Here is an 11,524-nt window from a genome sequence, read left to right on the forward strand (position 1 = left end):
ATTGAACCAATGTATTGCATTTGGATCCAGCGATTGTCACCGGAACCAAATCATCCCCACCATTGCAGAAAGACGATTGAGGCATCCCCTAAGCTGCATGGAGTATTCCGGCGCATAGGCCTTGAACCCATTGCATCTCAGAACTGGTGCTTTGTCTTTGTAATTGACTCATTGTCATCATTGCAGGTGGAAAAGTTGACAAATTATCTCTACTGCGGGATCAATACTCACAAATCGCACTGCTGCACCCTGCATCTTGCTGTTGCGACCATGCACTGCCCTCTGTATTTTGCTCAGAGGGCAGTGCATGGCCCTGTATCTGGCCCATGCTCCATATGGGTCGACTAGAACTCTTGACATTGCCCTGCTCCATCACAACCAGATAACCCCATTGACATTTATTGATTCTAAGCACTATTTTCCAAGTTGGTGTGGCATCTTTTTTGAGGGTGTTTTCTCAATCAATCAATCAATCAATCAATCAATCAATCATAACACTTGTGTAGCGCGCTACTCACCCGGAAGGGCCTCAAAGCGCGTGTGGGAAGGGGGCCGCTACTGCTCGAACAGCCAGGTCTTGAGTTGTCTCCTGAAGGCGAGGTGGTCCTGGGTCAGCCAAAGGTGGATGGGGAGGGAGTTCCATGTCTTGGCCGCCAGGTAGGAGAAGGATCTGCCTCCAGCAGGTGGCTCTTCGGATGCGTGGTACGGTGGCGAGGGCGATGCTGGCAGACCATAGCTGGCGGGTGGGCGTGTGGAAGGTCAGGCTGTCGTTGAGGTACTTGGGGCCCAGGTTGTGGAGAGACTTGTGTGCGTGGGTGAGGAGTCTGAACGTGATCCTCTTGTTGAAGGGGAGCCAGTGCAGGTCCCTCAGGTGGCCGGAGATGTGGCTGCGTCTGGGGATGTCCAGGATGAGTCGGGTGGAGGCGTTCTGGATGCGTTGGAGTCTTTTCTGTAGCTTGGCTGTGGTTCCGGCGTAGAGGGTGTTTCCGTAGTCCAGATGGCTGGTGATGAGGGCCTGGGTGACCGTCTTCCTGGTTTCAATCGGTATCCATCGGAAGATCTTGCGGAGCATGCGGAGGGTGTGAAAGCATGACGAGAAGACGGCGTTGACTTGTCTGGTCATCGAGAGGGAGGAGTCGAGGATGAAGCCCAGGTTGCGTGCGTGGTCTGTTGGCTTGGGGGCGGTGCCCAGGGCTGGGGGCCACCAGATGTCGTCCCAGTCGGAGGGCGATGGTCCCAGGATGAGGACTTCCGTCTTGTCTGAGTTCAGTTTTAGGCGGCTGTTCTTCATCCACTCGGCGACGTCTTTCATCCCTTCGTGGAGGCTGGTTCTGGCGGTGTCGGGGTCTCTGGTGAGGGAGAGGATAAGCTGGGTGTCGACGGCGTAGGAGATGATGTTGAGGTTGTGTTGGCATGCGATGGCTGCGAGAGGTCTCATGTAGACGTTGAAGAGGGTGGGGCTGAGTGATGATCCTTGCGGGACACCGCAGATGACTTTGGTGGCCTCGGAACGAAACGGGGGGAGGCGGACTCTCTGTGTTCTTCCAGCGAGGAACGAGATGATCCACTTCAGTGCCTTCTCTTGGATGCCGGTGTTGCTGAGGCGTTGGACTAGGGTGCGGTGGCAGACCGTGTCGAACGCGGCGGAGAGGTCCAGGAGGCTCTCTGTTTGATGTGTTTCACAAATACTTTACAAATAGCCTCTTAAGTTAAGCCTGACTGCTCAGTGCCAAGCTACCATAGGTTGGGCACAGGTTAATTTAGGGGGTGTTATGATTTTCCCTGACTTGAATTGTTGTTACTGCTTGAGCAGGGCTTCCACCCCAGTCAAACAGGAACCCAATGTCTTACATTGGTGATCAGAAGTGAGGATACGGTTTGTGTTTATGCAGTTATGGTAACATATTTACACTACTAATCCATACCTAAGACTATTGCATGTTTAACTTCTTGCATGCGTCGGAAGTGCTTAAGCTGTCCAACGCAAAAGTGCTCATGTGCGTCAGACGGCTCCAGTGAAACAGAAGACATGGCACAGGAAATCCCTCAGATGGGTTTCCTTTCACCCTAAACAGCCTCAGGAGCTGGGGAAGAGCTTCTGTGCAGGAAACTTGTGGATCACTGGGGTGACACACATTACCCACCACCCAGCATTCCCCCTGGTCTTCCGATAATTATGGTACTTCACTTGTGTGGGTGGGCCAAGGGAAGTTCCCAATACATATTATGGAGACATAAAATATTATCAGTCACAAAATTACATGGTTTTGCATTGGGGTGGGGGGACACCTCCGTTTTTGGCAACAAGCTTGGCAGCCATCTAGGGAATCTCAAAACCAGACACCTGAAGGTGTCCAGGGAGGTAAGGCTTGCATGTATCTACTGTTTCCTAACCAGAATCCCCTGCAATTAACCTAAAAAAATTCTTTTTTCTCAGGTTTCTGTGTGGAAAAGTTATGGGATCATCAGGCTGATACAAATTGCTTACCACCCAGTGTTTATCCCCCGATTAAAATAGTAACTCACTTTTGTGGCTGGCCCCACATGACACCCCATCTTCGATTCCCATGGGTGTCTTGTTTTTAACAATGCATAGGTTTGATAGGCTTTTCTAGGTGCCGTCTGATCTAGGTTTAAAAATCCACGGCTAGGAACATTGCAAAAAAAGGTCTGTTTTCACTGGAAAAAATGAGTTGTGTCCATGTTCCATGTTGGACCGTTTCCTGTCATCTGCACTAGGCCTACCCTCACAAGTAAGGTAACATTTTCATTGAGAAACTTTCCGAAATGCAGTGTGGGTGGAATTCCAGAACTTTCCATCACAGAAATGTGAGGAAAATGTGTTTTCTTTTGACAAAGTTTGAAGTTTGCAAGGGATTCTTGGTAACAGATCCTGGTGGGAGCTGCACAAGTCACACATGCTAGTTTTCCCTAGGTGTCTAGTTTTAAAAATGTATAAGTTTGCTAGGTTTCCCTCGGTGCCGGCTGCGCTAGGGTTAAAAATCCACAGCTAGGCACACTGCGGAAAAAGTGTCAATTTTCACTGGAAAAATGTGATATGTCCCGGTTGTGTTTTGGGCCTTTTCTTGTCACGGGCACTAGGCCTACCCTCACAAGTAAGGTAACATTTTCATTGAGAAACTTTCCGAAATGCAGTGTGGGTGGAATTCCAGAACTTTCACTCACAGAAATGTGAGGAAAATGTGTTTCTTTTGACAAAGTTTGAAGTTTGCAAGGGATTCTTGGTAACAGATCCTGGTGGGAGCTGCACAAGTCACCCATGCTAGTTTTCCCTAGGTGTCTAGTTTTAAAAATGTATAAGTTTGCTAGGTTTCCCTCGGTGCCGGCTGCGCTAGGGTTAAAAATCCACAGCTAGGCACACTGCGGAAAAAGTGTCAATGTTCACTGGAAAAATGTGATATGTCCCGGTTGTGTTTTGGGCCTTTTCTTGTCACAGGCACTAGGCCTAACCACACAAGTGAGGTAGCATTTTTATTGAGAGACTTAGGGGAACACAGAATAGTAATAGAACAAGTGTTATCATCAATTAACTTTCTTAGAATTACTGCCTTCCAAATGTGAGACAATATGTAAAAAACAATGGGCCCGATTCATTGAATGAACTTAAGACTCCATCCTAACTTACTACGATTTTTGGTATTCACAGAAGGGTGGCTCAATGAGAAGTGTGGCTCAATGGTTAGAGCTAGAAAAGGGGGTGGTGATGAACAGAGTGTCTGAGTTAAACAGACCACTCTTACCCAGTCCAAAGATCAGGGCTTGATCCATCACCGTTATTTATCTCACTGCCCCATCCCAGCTCAGAACCTGGCTAAATGCAAATCAGTCTGTCCCTGGCCCAGTGCATCATGGGAACAGGGCAGACTAAACTACCAAGCCAATTCTTCACCAGAAAGGAGACAAGCTACCAGGGACCGGTTTCTGGCATTTCAGCCTTCTTCGGCCCGGCTTGCTTGAATCCTGATGGAGCAGTGAGAAAGGGACTCATGTCTGAGTATACCCTGCCACACCTATAGTGGCCAAAATCGATTTAGAAAAGGGGGTGGTGATGAACAGAGTGTCTGAGTTAAACAGACCACTCTTACCCAGTCCAAAGATCAGGGCTTGATCCATCACCGTTATTTATCTCACTGCCCCATCCCAGCTCAGAACCTGGCTATATGCAAATCAGTCTGTCCCTGGCCCAGTGCATCATGGGAACAGGGCAGACTAAACTACCAAGCCAATTCTTCACCAGAAAGGAGACAAGCTACCAGGGACCGGTTTCTGGCATTTCAGCCTTCTTCGGCCCGGCTTGCTTGAACTCTGATGGAGCAGTGAGAAAGGGACTCATGTCTGAGTATACCCTGCCACACCTATAGTGGCCAAAATCGATTTAGAAAAGGGGGTGGTGATGAACAGAGTGTCTGAGTTAAACAGACCACTCTTACCCAGTCCAAAGATCAGGGCTTGATCCATCACCGTTATTTATCTCACTGCCCCATCCCAGCTCAGAACCTGGCTATATGCAAATCAGTCTGTCCCTGGCCCAGTGCATCATGGGAACAGGGCAGACTAAACTACCAAGCCAATTCTTCACCAGAAAGGAGACAAGCTACCAGGGACCGGTTTCTGGCATTTCAGCCTTCTTCGGCCCGGCTTGCTTGAATCCTGATGGAGCAGTGAGAAAGGGACTCATGTCTGAGTATACCCTGCCACACCTATAGTGGCCAAAATCGATTTAGAAAAGGGGGTGGTGATGAACAGAGTGTCTGAGTTAAACAGACCACTCTTACCCAGTCCAAAGATCAGGGCTTGATCCATCACCGTTATTTATCTCACTGCCCCATCCCAGCTCAGAACCTGGCCATATGCAAATCAGTCTGTCCCTGGCCCAGTGCATCATGGGAACAGGGCAGACTAAACTACCAAGCCAATTCTTCACCAGAAAGGAGACAAGCTACCAGGGACCGGTTTCTGGCATTTCAGCCTTCTTCGGCCCGGCTTGCTTGAATCCTGATGGAGCAGTGAGAAAGGGACTCATGTCTGAGTAAACCCTGCCACACCTATAGTGGCCAAAATCGATTTAGAAAAGGGGGTGGTGATGAACAGAGTGTCTGAGTTAAACAGACCACTCTTACCCAATCCAAAGATCAGGGCTTGATCCATCACCGTTATTTATCTCACTGCCCCATCCCAGCTCAGAACCTGGCTATATGCAAATCAGTCTGTCCCTGGCCCAGTGCATCATGGGAACAGGGCAGACTAAATTACCAAGCCAATTCTTCACCAGAAAGGAGACAAGCTACCAGGGACCGGTTTCTGGCATATCAGCCTTCTTCGGCCCGGCTTGCTTGAATCCTGATGGAGCAGTGAGAAAGGGACTCATGTCTGAGTATACCCTGCCACACCTATAGTGGCCAAAATCGATTTAGAAAAGGGGGTGGTGATGAACAGAGTGTCTGAGTTAAACAGACCACTCTTACCCAGTCCAAAGATCAGGGCTTGATCCATCACCGTTATTTATCTCACTGCCCCATCCCAGCTCAGAACCTGGCTATATGCAAATCAGTCTGTCCCTGGCCCAGTGCATCATGGGAACAGGGCAGACTAAACTACCAAGCCAATTCTTCACCAGAAAGGAGACAAGCTACCAGGGACCGGTTTCTGGCATTTCAGCCTTCTTCGGCCCGGCTTGCTTGAATCCTGATGAAGCAGTGAGAAAGGGACTCATGTCTGAGTATACCCTGCCACACCTATAGTGGCCAAAATCGATTTAGAAAAGGGGGTGGTGATGAACAGAGTGTCTGAGTTAAACAGACCACTCTTACCCAGTCCAAAGATCAGGGCTTGATCCATCACCGTTATTTATCTCACTGCCCCATCCCAGCTCAGAACCTGGCTATATGCAAATCAGTCTGTCCCTGGCCCAGTGCATCATGGGAACAGGGCAGACTAAACTACCAAGCCAATTCTTCACCAGAAAGGAGACAAGCTACCAGGGACCGGTTTCTGGCATTTCAGCCTTCTTCGGCCCGGCTTGCTTGAATCCTGATGGAGCAGTGAGAAAGGGACTCATGTCTGAGTATACCCTGCCACACCTATAGTGGCCAAAATCGATTTAGAAAAGGGGGTGGTGATGAACAGAGTGTCTGAGTTAAACAGACCACTCTTACCCAGTCCAAAGATCAGGGCTTGATCCATCACCGTTATTTATCTCACTGCCCCATCCCAGCTCAGAACCTGGCTATATGCAAATCAGTCTGTCCCTGGCCCAGTGCATCATGGGAACAGGGCAGACTAAACTACCAAGCCAATTCTTCACCAGAAAGGAGACAAGCTACCAGGGACCGGTTTCTGGCATTTCAGCCTTCTTCGGCCCGGCTTGCTTGAATCCTGATGGAGCAGTGAGAAAGGGCCTCATGTCTGAGTATACCCTGCCACACCTATAGTGGCCAAAATCGATTTAGAAAAGGGGGTGGTGATGAACAGAGTGTCTGAGTTAAACAGACCACTCTTACCCAGTCCAAAGTTCAGGGCTTGATCCATCACCGTTATTTATCTCACTGCCCCATCCCAGCTCAGAACCTGGCTATATGCAAATCAGTCTGTCCCTGGCCCAGTGCATCATGGGAACAGGGCAGACTAAACTACCAAGCCAATTCTTCACCAGAAAGGAGACAAGCTACCAGGGACCGGTTTCTGGCATTTCAGCCTTCTTCGGCCCGGCTTGCTTGAATCCTGATGGAGCAGTGAGAAAGGGACTCATGTCTGAGTATACCCTGCCACACCTATAGTGGCCAAAATCGATTTAGAAAAGGGGGTGGTGAGAATTGGCTTTTGTAGTTTGGTTTGCCCTGTTCCCATCATGCACTGGGACAGGAACAGACTAATTTGCATACAGCCAGGTTCTGAAACTGGGATGGTGCAGTGAGCTAAAAAACGGTGTTGGATCTAGCCCTGATCTCTTGACTGGGTGAGAGCTTTCTGCTTAATTCAGAGACTCTGTCCCTCACCACCCCTTGTTGTGAATATTTTTGTCCACCCTAAGCGTGGAAGGGTATTCTCAGATGTGAGACCCTTGCTCATTGCACCATCAGGATTCAAGCAAACCGGGCCGAAGACGGCTGTAATGCCAGAAACTGGTCCCCGGGAGCTTGTTTCCTTCCCAGTGTAAGAATTGGCTTTTGTAGTTTGGTTTGCCCTGTTCCCATCATGCACTGGGACAGGAACAGACTAATTTGCATACAGCCAGGTTCTGAAACTGGGATGGTGCAGTGAGCTAAAAAACGGTGTTGGATCTAGCCCTGATCTCTTGACTGGGTGAGAGCTTTCTGCTTAATTCAGAGACTCTGTCCCTCACCACCCCTTGTTGTAAATATCAATGGTTAGAGCGGCAGACCCTGATGCAGATGTCTAGCCCGGGACCAGGGTTCAATTCCCCGCCTCGGCGGGTCTTGGGCTCAAAATTCCACGTGCCTGATAATTTTCGTCTCGGTGCCTATTCCAATCATGGAGTCCACTCTGCAACTCTGGGCTTGCTTAATCTCCACAACGGCCCCCACAACGCTAAGGATGCCTGGCCTCCACCTTGGGGGTGCCCAGGAGTGGATGCCTCACAGGGAAAGCCAGGATGGGTTCCACAGCGGTATTCGTACAAGTGCCTTGAGACCCTTGCGGGTGAGTAGTGCGCTATACAAGTATCAATTTACATTTACATTTCTTAAGTATGTCTTAAGTTTGTCTTAAGACAAACTTAAGACAAAATCCTAACTTCTGTGAATACCAAAAGTAGTAAGTTCATTCTGTGAATGCCAAAAGTAGTAAGTGCATTCTGTGAATACCAAAATAGTAATAAGTTTAGGATTGAGTCTTAAATTCATTCTTTGAATCAGGCCCAAAGTCATTTTAAAAAATGACCTCTAATTCACATGCTTGTATGGGTACCCACAATTATGTAGATGTGCAAATAATACTACTTATAAACTGTATATTTTGTCCCATTTTAGAAATATATAGGTTCCAATTTTTCACTCTTTATATTTTACCAAATGAATTACTATATACCCGGTAAACAATGACAAACCATTGCAAGACACTGCTCAGTTATTGGCTCTGAGTTCCTCAGGTTCTTGGTGAAACTACAAGTCCTATATATCTCCACAACCAGAAGTGTCTAGCAGATGTAACAGTATATTGCTTTCACGTATATGGCATACTTAGAAGAAGTTACAGGTGAAAACACTGGCACAAATGGCTGTTTTTTTCAACCTATTTTCAATGATTTTTATTTTCAACTGGTAGTTTCTATAAAAAAATCCTTGACGGATCTACACAGATGACCCCTTGGTAAATTCAGAATGTTGTCTACTTTTCAGAAATGTATAGCGTTCCAGGATCCATTCATACCACTAATTGGAAGGCCGTTGAAAGCACAGAAAATAGCAAAAATAGGCTATATCCAGTAAAATGCCAAAACTGTGTAGAAAATGTTTTCTGCCAAAAGTCTTCCTGTCCCTGAAAAATAGGAAGATGGTGATTCTAGCACTACAACCCCTTTGTTGATACCATCTGTAGGGGGAAAAAAAGATGCTTTATTCTGCAAGACATTTTCCACTTTTTTCCAAAAATCCCCAAATGTTTGCTGTATTCTGGCTAAATTTTGCGTCCCCTCCAGGGGAATCCACAAACCCTGGGTACCTTTACAATTCTTGTGATGTTGGAAAAAAACTTTGCACATTTGGTGTAGATATCTTGTGTGGACAAAATGTTACAGTGGCCTAAGCAGGAATTAACCCAAATAGCCTAAAAAAGGCAAAGCACAAGGAGATAAGGCCTAGCAGTGAAAGGGTTAAATTCCACCTGAATTACACTTTTTCTCCAAGTATTCCTTAATCTGACTTTTCCTGTTCCGTCTGTTATCTTATCTACCAATATGGAGTTTGAGTCGGACAAACTTGAGAGCTACACTATGGGCCAGGTTAAGGGATTTTGTGAGGAGAAAAGGTAGCTTGTCAAAGGGAGCACTAGAAAAGCAGAGATAAAAAATGCTTTGCAAGCATTTGCAGAGGTCCGCCAGATCAACACAATGAGGAGGAAAGGTCAGAACCTGGGGAGGAACAAGAGCAGGACATGTCTGAGGAGCTGTAAATTCAACCTGCTAAGGAGGGGGAATATCCTCTCAGGAATGGAATCCACCCACACACAGAGAGCAGTATGTCATCCAGGAACCTGTCCCAACAGGAGATGGAGGACAGAAGGGAACAGAGGAAATTGAAGCTAGAGCTTGCTAAATTGAATATGGAGGAAGAATAAACTCTGGAAGAGAAGAGGATGCCCACAGGGGAAAGAAGAATATACTATGAGCTAAGCCTCGGGCAGCTGGACATTAAAGCCGTGCAAGTGGGTTCATGCAGCATTGATGGCAGCATACCTACAGTGTCTGCTGAAGAAGGGAATTTTCAAACCCTAAATGATTTGATACCCAGTTGTTTTGGGGGATGACATTGACAAATGTTTTTCTACCAATGAAGTGTCTCTAAGGGTGCACAAGGATCATGAGGAGTCCTGGGGTTTAATTGGTGGAGATATATGCCCAAGTGGGGAGGGACGCACTCCTGAAGCTAGAAGTAGAGGATCAGACACAGTACACCCCCATGAAGAACATTATAGTCAACACATTTGGGCTGACCCCTGAGAGGCATACACAGGGATTCAGCTGTAGGCACAAAGGGGGAGATTTACTAGGATTTTGCACCATGTTTACAACGCAAATCGGCACAAAATATTTTTTCCCAATTTACTTTCCAGGGTTAAACTTGTTTACAGCTGGAAATAACAGAAAGGTAATACAAAGCAGTGCATAGCGCTGCTTTGCATTATTTTGCACCATGTAGGCAAACCAAGGGTGAAGCATGGGCATTCCCATGCAACTACCAAAGGCTTCTCATGCTATACCGAATTTACTAAATAAAGTAGATTAGGTTTAGTGGGAGAAAACTGCACCCTTTACAAGTAGGTGCAAGGAAGGAGAAATGCTTTCATTTTCCTTCCTTTTCGATTGATTGATAAGCTTTTATTCGATATGCAAGATATCTTATAAGCATACACACAATACAGCCATTTACAAATCTACAAAAACATCATTTAAGAAGGCAATATTAAATGCACATTAAAAAAATAAAAGGACATGAAGTGCCCAGAATAAATTAGCTAAAAAAGAATTAAACCGCTACTGACAGTCTCTTGCGAAGAATCAACCAAAACTGTTTTAAAAATTTGGCTATGCCACATACAATAGGAGGAGAAGTATCCGTCATTAGGATATGCAGGGCTACTAGGTAACTACGTGTACCCATATTCCGGCAGAGGGGTTTAAGCCAAAAGCTCCTGGGGTTTACATAGTCCGGGCATTCGAATAGGATGTGCGTGATGGACTCTATCCTATTAAGACAACATGCACAATACGGGGACGTGTGAGCACCTGATTTCCATTTTGATACCAGGGACCCAAGTGGAAGCAAACCCACTCTAAATTTAAAATACAGTGCTCGGTCAAAGGGAAGAGTAATTAGGTCCAGATAAGGCTCAAAAACTACAACGTCTTTTACTAGTAAAAAGGCAGCCGTGGACTTGCAATGTTCCGGGTTTGTAACTAGTTGTTCCGCAACCCAATTCCAGTACAGTCTCTTCACGACCTCTTTTGGTGGAGCTGAACGTGATGACCAGCAGTCCCCCAGTCTGATTTTCTCCAGAAGTTTTTTAGTGTCTCTCAACCATCTTATTTTTGCCCAACCGCCCAAGCTCATTATCTCCGCCAACCCATCAGCATACGATTTTAACTCTTCACCCCTCCAGATTCGTGTCCATAGAAGGAGAGGGCGAAGCTGGGCTTGATCTTTGATGTTTTTGCAGCCTTCCTTTTCTGACTTTGTATGCGTGCTGCACTGTGAAGCACGCTAACAAAGTGGGACAAACTTTGCATCATGTCTAGGCATCACTTCCTTTACAAAACCTATGCTAGACTAATGCACACATCCTGGCACTATGGTGCTAGGGTCTGTGCGTGGCTCACAGCCGGTGAAATGAGCACCAGCTTAAGGCAAAGGGGAGGAAAGAGACCTTTCTCTGAAGATATGGCGCTCTCCTTCTCCCTCCCTGTCGCACAAAGCATCAAAGCCTCATGGGGCTGCGCTGTATTGCGTGACTTTTTGGTAAATCTCTTCTAAAAGCTCTACACATACCTGGGTGAGTATTCTAACTGAGCAAGGTTGAGGATTATTCTGGGCTGTGTAATTTGATTTTGAAGGAGCACATGCTAGATATTTGAATTCAAGAGCTGCGCCAACACCTGGTTCATAGCAAACTGACTGACCCGAGGAAGCCTGCTGTGGAGGCAGACATCTGGATCAGCACCAGAGTGTTCAAGAAGGTATCTGGGAGGACTCCCAAAGGGTGGTTAGGGTTCTCAACAGAAGAAGGAGGGGGAGAAAAAGAAGTTCTCTCAAGGACCCCAAAGCAGTTA

This window comes from Lissotriton vulgaris, chromosome 1_2 (assembly GCF_964263255.1).
Source record: "Lissotriton vulgaris chromosome 1_2, aLisVul1.2, whole genome shotgun sequence".
Classification (NCBI taxonomy): domain Eukaryota; kingdom Metazoa; phylum Chordata; class Amphibia; order Caudata; family Salamandridae; genus Lissotriton; species Lissotriton vulgaris.